Below are 19,663 nucleotides of genomic sequence, written 5' to 3'. Positions count from 1 at the left end.
GAGAGTGAGATCTATCATCACTCATAAAAATGATACTCTCTAATAATCTTATGATTATCTTCTGCACTATTAGGGACATGTCTATATGTTATGTGGACAAAAAAAAAATCTGAAGTGAGTTGTAATACTAAGATTGTGTCTCATTTTGAGGCTGTAATGTGTAGTTCTCAATAAAGCCAACAACTGATATAATAGTGCCAATGGGGAAAGTCTCCTTAGACATTCTAAATTATTGATCCAACCACTAACTATGTCGTGTATACTTGTAGAAAAGATTTTTCTTGAAATTTGAAATGAAACTAGCCACACTAATTTCTTTTGCATCCAATTCACATCTAGAGCCCTCACCCCCACTCTTCAATGCGTATTTTATTGTTTCATATACATTTTTTTTTACTATTGTCTTCCCAAGATCTTGTTCACATCCCTCATGAAAACATGTGTCAAACTTGGATAGGCCACCACATTTTGAACACTTCTCATTTAAGCAAGCATTTCTATAAAAGAAACAACCATCAACTTTATGACATAAAATTGATCTAGCAAGTCTCTTGATAATTTTGAAAGACCACTAGCACCACAATTCTCCAACATTTCTTTACTATGCAAAGTAGAATGGATGGAACGTAATAGTTCATGGTGCATAAAAAACTTGGCATAATTTTTGCAACAACATGTATTTCAAATTTTAAGTGACACACAATAAAATGGCTTCAAAGATTCAAAAGTCCTTTGTGATATATGAAGACTTGGATGACTCTCTCTAAATTTTTTGAACAACATAGTTTGACTTACCTCCGAATAATATTTAGGATGTGGCATGCAATCTCTGATGCCAATTCTCAACCTTAACACATCTTTAGCATTGGGTGTTACTCTTGAGCTAGAGTGCCAAAATTGTGTAAATTCTTCCTTCACATCATCGGATAGCTTCTTATCAAAATGTGGACATCTCCCACCAAAAGCCCATGTTTCATTTTGAAGAGGATCATCAATTCTCTCTCATCTACTAAGTGCTCTTCTCAAAGTAGTATGATTTAGGTTCAATTCAATATGATTTTGTCTCATATATCTACCCTTTCTCAAATGATGACTTACCAAAGAGGTTGTAATAACCCTTCAAGTAGCTCTCTTATCCTTCTCCCTACTATTTTTCCCAATGCTATTGAGAGTAGTGAAAAGATTCTTCACAATAATGGAATTTCTTTTAAAAAATTTATTGACATGAATCTTCAATTTGGAAAGCATAGGTCTCATCTTTTGCATCTTTAATAAGTGCATAAAAAGTTGACATTGCTGCACCATTGTCTTGTTGCTAAAAAATACTTTATATAGTCTTGAAGCCCATAACTGAATGGTTCTTTCTTATTTTTTTGCTTTCAAATTGGTAATAATTGTTTCATCAATTTCAGTTATTCATTTTGGTGTATTAGAACCTTGATGTCGATTATAATTAGGAGATATGTAAGGTTCCAATGCATTGTCATGTTTGCCATGGTCAATCATGCAATTTACATTATGACCTGGTAGCATTTCATTCTCCAAATTTTCATTCTCTAAATTTTCAATTTGAGCATTATCATTATCAATTAGTACATAACCATTCTCCAACTACTCATATTCATTATATGACTCTATGATTTCACCTTTGACCAATACATTGTTAAGTTGACTCACATTTAATATACCTTGTCTTTTCCTTCGAGATTTACCTTGTCCCTTTCCCTATATGCCGCAATGTTTTCATTTGATACCTTCCTTTTGTGTTTAGCATTTTGATGACTAGTGCTCCTCATTCAGATGACAATATCAAACACCTAATGATATATTATCAAACCTTTTTCAATCATTTGGGCCCCAAAAAGTCAATTTTCCCAAAACCCATGAAAATGACCCACAAAAAGTGATATTGTTGGGTCTGTAGTGACAAGAAATATGTTGGGAAAATCATGCCAGTTTAACCCTATATTAAAATGAATATCCAATATTAGATCGGATATTCGATATTGATTTCCAAATTTTGGAGGGAATTATGGGAAATGTAAACAAATTTCATTAACTTATGTATGATTAATATATATATGATTATTATTATATATGATTTATTTACAATTATTAATATATATGATTATTATATTATATTATTATGATTTTTACTATAATTATTAAATATAGTATAGTTAACATATATTATAATTATTATAATTATTATGACCTATGATCCATTTGGTTCATTCTAATGCATCGATAGCGGTCATAGCTTAACCTATGACCCCTCTCAACGCATTTCATGACAAAGTATGTCTCTAGGGGCCCTAGGGACCTTAGGGACACATTTGGTTGGTTCCAATGCTTTGAGATGGGTCATAGGTCCTCTCAACACATTTCATGAAAAAATATGTCCCTAGGGGCCCTAGGACCCATAAGGACCCATTTGATTGGTTCCAATGCATCGAGAGCAATCATAGGTTAATCTATGACCCCTATCAACATAATTCATGACAACATATATCCCTAGGGGCCCTAGGGCCCCTAGGGACACATTTGGTTGGTTTGAATGCATCGAGAGGGGTCATAGATTAACCTATGAACCCTCTAGACTCATTTCATGACAACATATGTCCCAAGGCACCCTAGGACACCTAGGGATGTATTTGGTTAGTTGGAATGCATATAGAAGGTTCATAACCTATGACCCCTCTCGACACATTTCATGACAATGTATGTCCCTAGGACCCCTAGGGACACATTTGGTTGGTTCTTATGTGTCAAGAGGGGTCATAGGTTAACCTGTGACACCTCTTAATGCATTTCATGATAACACGTGTCCCTAGGGTTCCTACTACCCCTACGGACCCATTTGGTTGGTTCCAATGCATCAAGAGTGGTCATAGGTTAATGTATGACCCCTCTTGATGCATTTCATGACAACATATGTCCCTAGGGTCATTAGGGTCCCTAGGGAGGTATTTGGTTGTTCAAATGTGTCAAGAGGGATCATAGGTTAACCTATGACCCCTGTCAACCCATTTCATTAAAATAAATGTCCCTACGGGCCATTTGGGTGGTTCCAATGCATCGACAAGGGTCATAGGTTAATCTATAACCCCTCTCGATGTATTTCATGACAACATATGTCTCAAGGGACCATAGGACCCCTAAGGATGCATTTGGTTGGTTCTAATGCATTGAGATGGGTCATAGGTTAACCTATGACACCTCTCAACACATTCCATGACAACATATGTCCCTAGGACCCCTAGGGACCCATTTGGTTGGTTCCAATGAGTCAAGAGAGGTCATAGGTTAAGCTATGAACCTTATCGATGCATTTCATGACAACATATGTCCCTAGGGGCCCTAGGACACCTAGGGACACATTTGGTTGCTTCCAATGCTTGGAGAGGGGTCATAGGTTAACGTATGACCCCTCTTGATGCATTTCATGACAACAAATGTCCCTAGGGGCCCTAGGGCCGCTAGGGATGCATTTGGCTGGTTCCAATGCATCGAGAGGGGTCATAGGTTCCCTCTCAATTTATTTCATGACAACATATGTCTCTAGGGGCCCAAGGACCCCTAGGGACACATTTGGTTGCTTCTAATGCATCGACAAGGGTCATAGGTTAACCTATGACCCCTCTCGACACATTTCATGACAACGTATGTCCCTAGGGCCCCTAGGGCCCCTAGGGATGCATTTAGTTGGCTCCAATGTGTTAAGTGGGGTCATAGGTTAACCTATGACCCCTATCGACACATTTCATGACAACATATGTCCCTAGGGGCCCTTGGACCCCTAGGGATGTATTTGGTTAGTTGTAATGTGTCGAGAGGGATCATAGGTTAACCTATGATGCATCTTGATGCATTTCATGACAACATATGTCTCTAGGGGCCCTAAGACCCCTAGGGATGGATTTGGTTGCTTTTAATGCATTCAGAGTGGTCATAGGTTAACGTATGACCCCTCTCTATGCATTTCATGACAACATATGTCCCTAGGTCCCTAAGACACCTAGGGACCCATTTGGTTGGTTCTAATGCGTCGAGAGGGGTCATAGGCTAATCTATGACCCATATCGATGTATTTCATGACAACATGTGTCCCTAGGGGCCCTAGGGCCCCTAGGGACACATTTGGTTCTTTCAAATGCATCGAGAGGACCTATGACCCCTCTCAACACATTTCATGACAACATATGTCTCTATGGGCCCTAGGACCCCTAGGGAACCATTTGGTTTGTTCTAATGTGTTGAGAGAGGTCATAGGTTAATCCATGACCCCTCTCAATGCATTTCATGACAACATATGTCCCTAGGGGCCCTATGGCCCCTATGAACCCATTGGGAATGCATTGAAATGGGTCACTAGGGGCCCTAGGGACATAAGTTGTCATGAAATGCATCGAGAGGGGTCATAGGTTCTCGACGCACTTCATGACAATATTATATTTAATAATTATATAATATTATATATTTTCATATAGTAATAATATATTATTAGATTATATAACAATAATAATCATATATATTAGTAGATTATATATTTAATAATAATAACCATATATTATTATATACAATAATAATCATATAATATTACTATATATATTTAATAATAATAATATTTATCATATATATTACTATATTATATTTAGTTATAATAATTATTATATTTATAACTATATTATATTTAATAATAATAATCATAATTATATGTAATAATAATAATGACCACACTTCCCAAACATATATTTCCCTCTAAAATTTCCAATGTGGCTGGTTTCCTTCCCAATTAGAAAATTTGAAGTAATTAGATACCTAATTTCATATCGAGTATCTGATCTGTAATCGGATATATGATTTGAATTCAGGTACCCAATTAGGCTTGGTATTTACCAAACCTCTTTGGCCAACCCAAAAAACATGTTTGAGAAGGGTTTCATTAACACTCAGACTTTGAGTAGCCATTTGACAATGTTATTTTCATCAAAATTGAATGAAAAGACAAGGGTTCTTTTATAAAACTCTCAAGATTCCATCGATATAATTGTTGTGAAATTCTGAGTTTGATAAGTATTTCTTAGTTAATATTCAATGAAGATGATTCTAAAGTGTTGATTGACATACTAATTGAAAAATAGCTATAACTTTCAAATGGTATGACATTTTTTAAATCCAAAAGTTGCATCACATTCTATGCTTCACCTAGCATTAGGAAAAATAAGTTAATTTCACAAAATTTTCAACTAGTTAAGGTGGTCCGACATGGGAATTTTTAATTCTAAAAAAGTTTTAGTAGAAAAGTCATATTTCATTATTTATTTGGGATATAAATACCCAAAAATATGTATCACATCCGGACATGAGTCTAATTTTTATATCTATGATTATATTAAAAAATATTATCTTTTGATTTTGATTAAGGTAGTTAGACATACACATACTTTTTATTTTTGCCCTAAAATTTTCGTAGTACTGCACTAAAATCCAAACTTTTGATCAATCAAATATATTTTTCTCTAGATAAAGCCTAGTAGTTTAGAAACTTCATTCATTTTCCTATAGATTATTTTCTTACAACTTTTTGATATAAAGTCCAAAACCACTTCAAAACTAGGTGTCAAGTTGACATAACCCTAATTTATTGGTTTTTCACTGCCACTTAAGGCCATAGTTTGGTTGACCATGATCCTACACAAACCCACCTATGGGTCTTAATTTTTTTCTACATTATCAAGGGACGAGTTTTCATCACTAAGCTCCAAGTTTTAGAAAAATTGATGGTTTTAGGGATGGGGGAATGACATGGGATGTTTCCAAGTTGTCCCCACCTAGCCAGGAAAATAAGAAATATGTCCATAAAATTAAAGAAATGATCAACAAGTTTTCAAATCTCATTGACCATCTCGATGGCTAATTTTTCATTTCCTAGCTATTTCAATGACTGCTAAAAGTTTCCAATTTAAAATATATATTTTGACTCCAAAAACATTGAAAAATATTTTTTTCCTTTTTGGCCCCTTGTGTTGAAATGAAGACTTGAAACAAATTGTAAAATAAAAGTTTTCATATTTTATAAAACTTTAATTTTATATTATAACTTTTTTAATATAAAAATGTTTTATATATATTTTGCATTATCCTATACAACACATAGACAAATGACTGTCTTGACATAGACCACAAGTTTTAAAAGGTTTTAAATTTATTAATGTAGGTTGAAAGGAATTTAAACATAGCTTGAATGGTTATTGGAAAAAATAGGTTAAACATGTCTCTAAAGTTTTCCACGAATATATCTTCACTTGCCATTTTGAAATCTACTACTACTTTACATGTGACACAAGATAACATTTAATTCATCATTGTTGAATTTTGGAGTAATACATTTAAAGTTGTGGAGCATCAAGATAAATGGATATTCAAGTATAACATGAACATAGGATTTGATATTGCTCACTGTCTGATCTCAAAGAAAGCCATATCAATTCATGGGCTGAATTCCTCCCTCCCTCATTTATACAAAATCTTGAGGCTAAGGACTCCCATATCTATTAAAAGTAATGCATAACGAGGACTCTTCTCATTTTATGTGTTTGCACAACCATCTTCTACAACATAATCTATGGAGGTATCACATCTTTCACTTAGTATTCTTTCCATTCTAACATATGATGCAACTTTGAAATCTAAATATGGTTTTAAATGGTATTTTCTATTAGGTGTGGAGTCATAGAAAAATTACTTCTCTAGCTTGTGTTGATTTTAACAAAGCACCCAAAGTCATAGATGAGGGGAGCCTATGAAAATTCTTCCACCCTAAGGAAGAACCGATGCGTATGTGTGGTGACTTCTCCAAGGAAGATATTCTCGACCCTTGGAATGTGGTACGCTATGCTATAATGTGCTACATTACACTTCAAGACCACTTCCAGGTGTTGTACTATTATCACTTCTCTATATTAAATCATTTTAGGAACCATGATTTAATTTCCTTCCCATGTCTTATTTTGTATTCCATGGAAGACAATATTTTTAGTGTTTGAAAAAAGAGGGAGGAAGGGAGTCTTACTATATCCTTCACCAAGCCTTCATGTTTAAAATTTACAAATTCCACCAAGCCCTCCACCCATCTTCAAATGATAACCCTCAAACCATTACCACCTCCTAGATTTCCACTAATCTAAGCCCTAAGTTGGCCTTGAAGAAAAATGAGCATGCTAATAATTCCCCAAGAGACTTGAAGGATATTAGTGTTATTGACTCAAACACTAATACTGTATAAGCAAGAAAAGCACTAGGCGATCTAGTAAGAGATAAAAAATGGAGAATTTTTGAAACCCACCCAAAAATGACACTATATTATGATTTCTAATTCCACTAAAATGTACCTACCAAGAGGAGGAAAATAAAAGTGTTGCATAATAGCTATGGCTTTGAGAGAAAGGATAATCACAACCCCTCCCATGTTTCTGATACCCTTAATAGTGGTAATGCAACCCCCAAAAAATTGAATTTAGGTGGTGATATGACTTCTCCTATGAGGACCATTGATAAAATTGGGGGTAGATAGAGGGGACCACCCAAGGAAATGATAAAGATAATACTAACAGCATTGAAGACAAGTTTAGCAAGTTGAAAACCTCCTTTAAGGACTTGGGAAAAAATGAGAAGACCCTATACCATAAATTTAACTCCGTTGTAGATTACACCACCGAGTTGATGCATTCAGTGACCAAAACTCTCTATTTTTTTCATGTTAACAAAGATGATGATGAAGAAAGAAAGAGAGTGAGACCACACACTCACTCTACAGTTTCCTCGTAGATGACTAGTTCAAGACCTTGCTAGATAAAATCATAAAGGAAGAGGATGGCAAGGCTATGAAGGATGACCAAGGAGATAAAGATGGGATATATCACATGTGGTTTTTCTTTCCAATTTTTGTTATGTTTTGGTTTATTACAGGCTCTTTGCCTAGATAGGCTTATATATAATTGGACCTACTCTAGAAAGTTTAGTAATATCTTTAAGATTAGCTACTACTATGGGTTTTGGTCTAGATATTTGGACATTATGATTAGGATTAATGTTTATGCTAGTATGATGGATTATGATCTTTTTGTGAAGAAGGACTATTTTTTTATATTTAAAAAGGGTGTAGGTTGAATTATTGTTGACCTTGTAGTTAGATCCCCTTTCTTTTGGATGATTTCTAGTGCATTAAAAACAAAGTACCAGTCAACAATGTCCTAATATCAGATGCTTTTCCTCTCAAAGAAGGAGTGGTCATTATCCTTAATTTTTTTATCTATTGTACACACTGTTAGGATAAGTGATAATAGAAACATGTGTAAATTGAAGTTGTACTAGGGGAAATTGGCAATTGTGAGGTGTCCAATTTATATTAAAACATGTTTAACATTTCACTAGTTTGACTAGACTTGACAAGCTATTTTGGAATGAGAAAAGAAAACAATGACTTAGTGATGTCATAGGTACACAATTTCTATAATAATTTATTTTTTTCTATTACTAATGATTTAATTATTTTCATTTGCAATATAAATCCTCATTATTATCTTACTAATTTGTTGAGTTCTTTTTCTTCTATTCTATTATAAAATAGTATTCTATTATTGTACTAAAGTATTTCATTCTTGTTGGAATAATTTGAAAATTGTATCGGATGGGGTGATTCTTGTGAATTATTTTGTGAGATGAATATTGAGAGCTATGAGTCTTTCTATTAATTTTTTCTAGTACATGTATGAAAATTTTTTGTTAAAAAAATTGAATGGAAAATATCACAGTGCTGTTATTGAGAAGAGGTTTCATGCCATATCCCTAATCTACCTTTCTATTTATACTAGCACTTGGACCTTTTAATGGTGAAAGGGTTGAGCTAATAGTCATGTGTACTTTGATTAGTTATTCATAAACTCTACTCATCTACATCTCCACCCTCATCTTAATATCTCTCTTATTTGCAAACATAGATACTCATTTCACCCTTCTTATCTATATTTTATCTTACTCATATATATCATTTTCTCCTATGTCTCTATATCTTATTTCCTCTACTTATCTTTGATTTAGTCAATTTATGTTATGTATCTATCTATGTATCCATTATCCATCTATCATGCCATCTCTCTCTCTCTCTCTCTCTCTCTCTCTCTCTCTCTCTCTCTCTCTCTCTCTCTCTCTCTCTCTCTCTCTCTCTCTCTCTCTCTCTCTCTCTCTCTCTCTCTCTCTCACACACACTCACTTCAACTTCTCACCTCTTTTTCTCTCCATTCATAAGCATCTTCTAGCTTAAAATTCAATTTTGATCCATCTATCTACACATTTTCCCTCAATTCTCTCTCTCTCTCCTAATTTCTTTGTCTATCATGATTGTGTGATAAATATTTTTATGGATAGAAATAAGATAAATCACGACAAATAATGACCTACATTGAACAAGATCAATATTTGAATGTTATATATCAACTTTGAATGAATCTATTGATATATAGGAAATTTGATTGCATTGATATAGAAATGTATATCAAAGGTATATGTTGTGGTATATTTGTGAACTTTTATCTCTCTATTATTATATCCATATGTCTCTTTGTAATTCACACTCTCCCTATCTATCCCCTATCCTTTCATGTATATATTTTTAATACATGCATACACTCATTTCTTCCTCCCTATCTCTACAAAAATAGATGTGTATTGGCTGCAACTCATCTGTTTCCTATTTTATGAGTTTAGAAAACTAAATGGTATTTTTCTACTATTTTAACTACTTACAAAATCTACAAACAACTACTTTCCAATATTCTTCACCAATCAATCTACTTGTTTTAATCTCATAGCCACAACTAAAAAAAAAGCCAACTTAAATTTAAAACATTTGATTTTTCTTTTAATCCCATATTTACAACTATAAAAACATCCAACATTGATTTTAAAAATATACTTTTTTTTCCATCTACCAGAAATATTGATTAGGTAAGGAAACATTCTACTAACCAAGAGTCCAAAATACAAGAATCCAATAATATTTCCTTGAATCACCACATATGCCAACTCAACATTATCCAAGTGGCTTGTACATATTGTCATGATTAATACCATTGGCTATATACATAATTTTTGTAGCAATGTCAAGCCCTATAATTTTCCACAATTTTTAACAGTACAATCCAAGTATATCAAACTAATACTCTCTCAGCGACTAACCTCATAATTAGTAAGATCATTACTTTCCTTGTCTTCCTTCAACAATGGAAAAGTAAGGCCATCAACCATGCTTACAAAGAGAGAACTATGCAACTTCTTTCAAGTTCTTATCTTCCAATCAAAATTGGGATTGAATTTAAGATGTTTTTGTTTTGTTTTGAATGACATGTGAAAGTTCATATAGATCTACTTGAAAGTTGAGTTGGTCAAGTATACTATAAAACAGTATCATAGTTATAATTCCACATGAAATCAACTATTTCCACAAGGCTTCAACATACATGAATATAAATATTTTGTTTTTATAAATGGGGAAATTTGAATGTCTTGATATTAGTACTATTTTAGATCTTTTATAAGTTTGAAATAAGTAAAGATAAGATGAATATATATATATAGAACAACCTTGGGGACCCAACTTAAACAGTTGCATTGTTGACCTTTTGCAACTAATAATGTGCCACACCTTGTAATTCTCTATTTTATTAGTCCCTGCCTTATATATAAGGCAGGAAACTTATGTTCCTATTAGACACCCCTCCTATTATATTTTTCTAGAAAAACATATGTGTATTCCAAATTTTCTAAGGTTCTATTTTTAAAATGAATTATACTATACAAATTCCTATTTTCTTATTAGTTGGAGGTAATTTTTCTAGGCATAAATTTGATTTTCTAGAGACAAAAAGTAAAGGAAAAAAACAAGAGATAAGAATGAATTTATTGCATGTCAAATTTATTAATGTTTTTAAGAAACATGTGGCTGCTGACCATTGTTACCATTTTCATCCAATTGGACAAGCAATAAGTGTGGGTGTTGGCGTCATCTATGGTGCCACAAAAAATGCACCTCTTCTAAGTGTTAATATAATAGACTTAGCACAAAACACATTGGGAAGGGGTGTAAAGAAATTGCCCTGTAGCTAGAACCATGGGTGTTGAAGTTGATATTTTCTAAAACTATAAAATTACCAATTCATATGAATTAATACAATCATTACTTTCCTTTGTTTAGCAATAGGATATTAATATTTAAAAAATTGTTTAATAGGACATATCAAAGAAAAGTGGTGCTAAAAATAATAAAATTATTTTATATCACATTTGGGTATGTGCAGGATCATCTTCAACCAAACTATGCTCTTAAGTGACAATAAAAAATCAGCAAATCAGGGTTATACAAACTTGACATACAATTTTATACTCATTATAAACTTTATATCAATAAGTTGAGAGAAAAGAATTTGATAAGAAATTTAATTTAATTTCTAAACTATTAGGCCTTATCTGAAAAAAATTAAAATTGATTGGTCAAAATTTATAATTTTAATGCAATAGTACAAAAAGTTCAGGACAAAAATAAGAAGTAGATGTATGTCTGACCATCTTAGTCAAAATCAAATGATAATATTTATTAATAATATTCTAGATATAAGAAGTAGACTCATGCTTGGATGTGACACATATTTTTGGGTATAATTATTCTAAATAAATAATTAATTATGAATTTTCTACTATACTATTTTTGGAATAAAAAAGCTCTTGTGCCTAACCACCTTAATTAGTTCAAAACTCTATAAAATTTGATTTTTCAATTTTGTTTCTTTATAGTAGAAGAAGCATAGAATGTGATGTAACTTTTGGATTTCAAAATTTTTGTACCATTTGAAAGTTATGGTTGTTTTTCAAGGAGTGTGCCAATCAACACTTTATACATAACTCCATTAGAAAATAAGTAATAATAACTTACTGAACTCGTAATTTGAAAAACCTTATATTTATGGAAATATAAGAACATTCTTAAGAAACCCTTTTCATTTCATCAAATTTTGGTGAAATAAATTGTTAGCTACATGTTTGAAGTTAAAAACATACAAGAATAGGCCAAAAACACATTTTCAAGATGTTTTTAAAGTTGACCATGTAGGGTTAGTATCAAAAGATATAATAGGCCTTATAAAGATATTATTATTTCACATTTGGTATCAGGATGGGAGAGAAAAAAGAAGTTAGAATAGACTTTTAAATGCTTTAAGGCATTTCAGAACTACTTATTTTATAGATTGCCACTTTTTGGCACACCATGATCATGCACATACCCATTTTCGAATTTTCACTATACTTAATATGTTTTCTAATCTTCACTATATTTAATAAATAATATAAAAATATAATATATTTATAATATTTGTGTTTTCTTAGATTTTTATAATAATTAAATATTTTGATAAAGGTGAAAAGGTTATTTTTATTTTGGTATAAGAAATTTGTATATGTTGCTTCTTCATTAAGAAATGAAGATAACTAATTTTATCGTACATATTTAATTAAATTATTATACAATAATTAGATTTCTTTTTAAATTAAAATATAATTAGCTATTAACATAATATCAAATTATTGAAAATATATTAAAAGATTAAAATATAAATTTCAAAATGATTAATTCATCATTAAAGACTTTTTTTAAAAATAGAACATTTTCATCATTAAATAGTTTTTTTTTAAATAGAACATTTTCTTATTCTAAATCAGAAAGGCAGGGGCTCTAGTTCTTCAAGAGCTCTTGTTCATATAGTAAAATATTTACAATAACCATAATTTATTATGAAATTTTTTTTAAAAAATTTGAATCATTTCATAATGAATGCAAATTGTGCAACTTTATGCAACCCTATTTACTACTTTTATTGCACTGTCGATTTATTAAGTTGTGATTAAAGCCCCTACTATTGAAAATAGTCAGTTGCCCTTGGGCCAAACGTCCACCTACCTGCCTAAAACATTTAACTTAGTAGGTGGGTTTGAAATCCAAAAAGAGAGAAAGGTTTTGAGACAAGTAAAAAGGAATGAAGTCTCATTCATTTGACATGCAGACAGTCAATAGATCAGAACAAGAGTAGACGAGAAAATAATATTAGAGTAGAGAGTTTAGAGAGAAAAAGGAACAACAGAGAATCAGATTTCCAATAACATAGGATCAGTTCTCTTTTTTCTCTATAAGTTCATTTTGATCATCTTGTGAAGTAGTGGTTTCTCCAAGCATTATTGTATGCAACCTTCTAATGTTGTAAGTTTATATTTCAAGTAGAAGTTATAGGTTAAAGTATTTTGTTTTTGGTTAAAGCCATATGCTCCTAGATCTATAATGGTTGAATCAATTTTTGAATAGAATGCAAGCAAGAAAGATGGCATGTTAATCAACCTTTGGACATTTGGATTGTTGTTGATTTCATTTCTATCGATTTCATATTGGGTTTAGTATTTTTGAAGTTCTATGTTATTGTCTCCATGTTTTAATGGTGGAAAAGACCAAACAACAAATCTGTTGTTAACTTGCTTGGTTTGCTTCTTAATTGAGCTATCCTTGTGCTCACATTGTTAGTACATCTCTTTTTTTTCATGTCAAGCTACAATAGGATCTACCAAGTTCCTTCATGTGCTTACCAAGATGACTCAATTTCTACTCCTATCAAGCTCAGTTAGTCTATCCCTTGTTGAGTTAACTAATCTTACCTAGTTCCTTCATCATTCAAGCTCACTCAGTCTCAGTGGTGACTGAGCATTATTGTCAAGCTCCACTTCCCTTTGGTGACTAAGCGACTCGACATCTACTATTGCTGAGTAAACCTCCACTATGCTCCTTAACCTATCGAGCTCACTTAGCACCCACTATCTATCACTCAACGTTAACTATTTGCCAAGAAAATATTTTTTTAATCTCTGAAATTATATTTTTTTACATGGTGTAAAATTTTTGAGGCCTCACATCCATCATGATATTGGGCATTTTCTTTCTAGGTATTTTTCATGGTAGGAGATCTAGGAAAGACATGGTAGCACTCACCATCCTTTAATGGACAAAATTATGATACAAAGACAAAGAAAATGAGAACCATCATGGTTGCAAATGATTTGTCAGAGTTTGTGATGAATGGGTTTAATGATGTAACTAACCCAACATAGTATGATTCCCTTACAAACCCTTAGAAGACTCATTTGAGGAGTCAAGAAGAAAGGATGCAAAATCCATAAGTCTAAATGAGGCAGCAATGATAGAGACAATCTTCCCTAAGATAGCAGCAGCTAATTATTCAAATGAAGCTTGGGATATTCTTGAAAAAAACTTCAAAGGGACTGATAAAGTTTGAGCATTAAATCTATAGATGATTAGAAGGGAGTTTGAGAATCTTCAAATGGAGGATATTGAACCTATTATAGAATTCAACTTAAATCAAATGGAGAAGAGTATGAAGAGTAAAGGATACAAGAGAAGATATTGAGGAGTTTATCTCAAAAATATGATAATCTTGTGATGACCATTTAGGAAGAAAAAGACCTTACCACATTGACCATGTATGAGTTGATGGGAACTCTTCAAACCCATGAGCACTAGATTAACAAATCGACTACAACTTCCCAAGAGTAATCTTTCAAGGATCAAGAAAATTCAAGAGGTAGGGGGAGAGGAAGGAATGAATCTAGTAGAGGCTCAAGAAGTAGAGGCCATGGAAGAAATGGTGAAAGGAATGCTGATGCAAAAAGTTTAGGATGAGAAAGAAATCAAGAGGGAGCTAGTAGCTCTCAAAACAACTCTAGTGGAGGAAATAAGAATTTCAACTCCAACAAGAGAAATGTGCAATGCTACTATGGTCATAAGTTTTGGAATTATGCAAGTGAATGCTAGAAGAAGCAAGGTGATCAATCAAGATAGAATGCAAATGTGGCTAATGTGAACATGGGAAATGAAAATAATCCCATAGCCTTCATTAGTTGTAACATTTGTGAAGAAGGAAGCCTTGAGGTATGGTACTTGGACAACAGTTGCAACAACCACATGAGTGGTACATGAAACTTTATTTTCTTTAATTGATAGAGGTTTCAAGTCTAATATTATGATGGGAAATAATGAAACCATTCCCATTGTGGGAAAAGGATCTATTATGGTCCACACCAAGCAAGGTGAGAAGAAGGAGATTCAAAATGTATATTTTTTCCTAGGTATGAAGCATAATTTTATGAGTGTTGGATAACTCATTCAAAATGGTTACAAGTTGCTGATGGAAAATGACAAGTGTGCCATTCATTAAAAAGATGGGAATAAAAGAATAATTGCAGTAGTCCAAATGACAAAGAACCAGATGTTCCCCTTGAAGATAGAGACATGTTTCTCTTCTCAAGTCGGTGTCGCACCTCCCAAGCATGCATGCACAACAATACATCAGCAATTAACTCTTAGGAGCATGATTGAAGACCCCTCCAAGCTATGAAATCTTAGGTATGGACATCTTGGCTTTGTTGGCTTAAATTTTTTGTCCAAGAAAAGAATGGTAGATGGTTTTCCTATCATTGTAGATTCATGTGACAAGTGTGGGGCTTGTATTCTAGGTAAGAAGCACAGGCTTCCCTTTAATTCTAGTAATTCTAGAAGGGCAAGGGCACCATTAGAATTGGTGCATTCAGATTTAGTTGGCCCTATACAAACCACTTCTATTGGGGGGAGTACTTATTTTATGACATTCGTAGATGATTTTAGTGGTAGGACATCGGTGTATTTCTTGAAAAACAAATCTAAACTATTTGATAAATTTGTTGAATTTAAAGCCTTATATGAAAAAGAATGTGGACATTATGTAAAATTTATTAGGTTAGCTAGACGAGGGGAGTATACCTCCAATTTTTTTGTAATTTTTTGTAGAAAGAATGACATTAAGAAGGATCTTACAAGCAATTATACTCTATAGCAAAATGGAGTGGCTAAGAGGAAAAATAAGACCATTGATGAGATGGCAAGGAGTATGATGAAAGCAAAGGGAATCCCAACTGAATATTGGGGAAAGGTTGTAGCAATAGCTATATACATGATAAATAGGTGTCCTACAAAGTTAGTTCGTGAAAAGATTCCTCTTGAGACATGGTCAAGAACTTGATGGATAGTTGAGCATTTGAGAGTGTTCTAATGTGTAGCACATGCACATGTGCCAAAGGAACAAAGGAAAAATTTGAATGATAAAAGTGTGTAAGTGTATCTTCATAGGTTATAGCTCAAAATCAAAGGCTTATAGGTTGTATGATCCAGTCACCAAGAAGATCATCATTTCAAGAGATGTGGAGTTTCTTGAAAATCAGTCATGGGATGGATTGGAAGATGAATCTTCAAGAACTTCAAGTAAAATGCCAACCGTTGAAGAAGAAGAAAAAATTGGTGATTAGCAAGATGAAGGAGAAAAAAATAGATAGTTGTAGACAAAGACAAAAGGACAAGCAACCTCAAACATGCTAAGTTTTAGCTCCTAGCAATTTAGGATAGCCTCGAGTTGGCATACAAAATAGTAGTAGCAACAATACTAAGAATTCAAATCCCACTCTCACCTCCCTAGTGCCAAGAAATAATAAGTGTCTAAGGGAGATATCCCAATAATAAAGTTATGATGAAGATTATGATGAGAATGCGAATTTTGCATTATTTTATCATAGTGATCCAATCTACTTTGAAGAAGCTATGAAAGAGGAAAACTGGTGTAATGTCATGGATGAGAAAATAGATGTTATTGAAAGAAATAAGATAATGCAATGCTAAAAGAAAAATAGATAGGAATAAGGCACAATTAGTGGTCAAGGGGTACAAGTAGCAGTATGATAGAGATTATCATGAGAGATATGCCCCAGTTGCAAGAATGGAAACCATGTGTGACGTCATAGAAATTGCAGCCTAACATAAATGGAAGGTATACCAAATGGATGTCAAGTATGCCTTCTTAAATGGTATATTGAAAGAAGAGATATATGTGGAGCAACCACCGGGTTATGAAGTTGCAGTTGAAGAATACAAGGTGTATAGATTGAAGAGAGCTCTATATGGGCTCAAGCAAGCTCCACAAGCATGGTACAACATAATTGACTCATACTTGATGAGAAATGACTTTAGAAAAAGTGATGGTGATCCCACACTCTACATCAAGGTAGCAAGTGGTAAATTTTTAATTCTTATTTTGTATGTAGATGACTTAATCTTTACTAGCAATGATAATTTCCTAATTTGTGAACTCAAAGAGGCCATGAAGAATGAGTTTGAAATGATAGAACTTGGTCTCTTGAAGTATTTTCTAGAAATAGAAGTAAAACAAATGCATGATGGCATTTTCATCACTCAAGAAAAGTATGCAAATCAGATCTTGGAGAGATTCAAAATGCAAAATAGTAAGGCAGACCCAACACCAATAGTAGTAATTCTAAAGTTGAGCAAGGAAGATTGTAGTAAAAGTGTGAATCCAACATTATACAAGAGTATGGTTGGAAGTTTAATGTATTTAAAAACAACTCAACCTAACATGATGCATGCAATAAGTTTGATTTTTAAATTTATGGAAATAGTACCAAAGGAATCTCATTGGAAAGCAGGAAAGAGGATCCTAAGGTATGTGAATAGTACCAAGGGATTTGGCATCTTTTACACTATTGATAATGATTTTAAGTTGTTTGGATACATTGATAGAAATTGGGATGGAAGCCTAGATGATAGGAAGAGCACTTCTAGATATATGTTTCACATGGGCTCAAGTGCAATTTCATGGGCATCCAAGAAGTAACCTATTGTTTCTCAATGTAAAATAGAGGCTAAATATATAACACTAAATGCAATAGCATGTCAAGCTATTTGGTTAAGGAGAATCTTGACATATTTGAATAAAAAGAAAGAGGATGAAACCACAATATTTTGTGACAATATTTTCTCAATTGCACTGTCGGGTATGTATAAGATCATGGTGTGCCAAAAAGTGGCGATCTGAAAAATATGTAGTTCTGAAATTCCTCAAAGAATTTCAAAATCTATTCCAACTTTTTTCCCACCCATCCTAATATTAAATGAAAACAATTAATACCTTTATAATTCCTACTATATCTTTCGATACCAACCTTATATGGTCATCTTTAAAACATCCTGAAAATGTGTTTTTTGCATGTTCTTATGTGTTTTTTACTTCAAGCATGTAGCTGATGACTTTTTTTAAACCAAAATTTGATGTAATGAAAAGGGTTTCTTAAGAATGTTCTTAACTTTTCATAAATGTAAGTTTTGTCAAATTACGAGTTCAGTAAGTAATTATTACTTATTTTCTAATGGAGTTAGCTGCAAAGTGTTGATTGACATACTGGTTGAAAAATAGCTATAACTTTCAAACCATATAAGATTTGTGAAATCCAAAAGATGCATCACATTCTATGCTTCAACTAGTATAAGAAAAAAAAAAAAAAAACTTAATTTTGATTTTTTTGAACTAGTTAAGGTGGTCAGACACGAGAGTTTTTTAATTCTGAAAATAGTATAGTAGAAAATTCATAATTAATTATTTATTTGGAATAAAAATTCCCAAAAATATGTGTCACATCTAGGCATGAGTCTAATTTTTATATCTAAAATTATATTTAAAAATATTATCATTTCATTATGATTAAGGTGGTCAGACATACACCTACTTTTTATTTTTGCCCTGAAATTTTTGTAGTACTGCATTAAAATCCAAACTTTTGACCAATCAAATATTTTTTTCTCTAGATAAGGCCTTGTATTTTACAAAATAGATTCAATTTCTTACAGATTATTTTGTTACAACTTTTTGATATAAATTCTAGAACCACTTTAAAATTATGTGTCAAGTTGACATAACCCTGATTTGCTAGTTTTTCACTGCCACTTAAGGCCATAGTTTGGTACACCATGATCCTACACATACCCTATCAAAGAATCCAATCTTCAATGGGAGAAGAAAACACATAGAAATCAGATATCACTTCATCAAAGAGTTGGTGGAGAATGGAAACATCGTAATGGAATTTTGTAAGTCTGAGCAACAACTAGCAAACATATTTACTAAGCCATTGGGCTTAGCAACTTATGTGCATCTAAGAAAAAATCTTGGCATAGTTGATTTGAATCAAGAGCGATCCTTGTTTATTTGGCTTAGGAAAAAATGGGAGTGTTGAAAATTGTTAGTTTCCCTTGAGCCAAACACCCACCTACCCATCTAACACATTTAACTCAATAGGTGAGTTTGAAATCTGAAAAGAGAGGGAAAAGTTTTGAGACAATTATAAATGAATGAATTCTCATTCATTCAACATGCAAAGAGTCAGAAGATTAGAAGTAGAGAAGAGGAGAAAAGAATGTCATAGTAGAGAGTTCAAAGAGAAAAAGTAACAACAGAGGATCAGAGTTGCAACACCATAGGATCGGTTCTCTTTGTTCTTTGTAAGTTCATTTTTATCATCTTGTGAAGTAGTGATTGCTCTAAACATTATTTTATGGAGCCTGGTAATGTTGTAAGTTTATATTTCAAGTAGAAGTTGTAGGTTAAAGTATTTTGTTTCTAGTTGAAGCCATATGCTCTGAGATTTGTAATGGTTGAATAAGTTTTTGAATAGA

This window comes from Cupressus sempervirens, chromosome 11 (assembly GCF_028749045.1).
Source record: "Cupressus sempervirens isolate cs-2001-9-10 chromosome 11, ASM2874904v1, whole genome shotgun sequence".
Classification (NCBI taxonomy): Eukaryota; Viridiplantae; Streptophyta; class Pinopsida; order Cupressales; family Cupressaceae; genus Cupressus; species Cupressus sempervirens.
The sequence above is the reverse complement of the archived record's forward strand: the minus strand, read 5'-3'. Positions refer to the sequence as shown.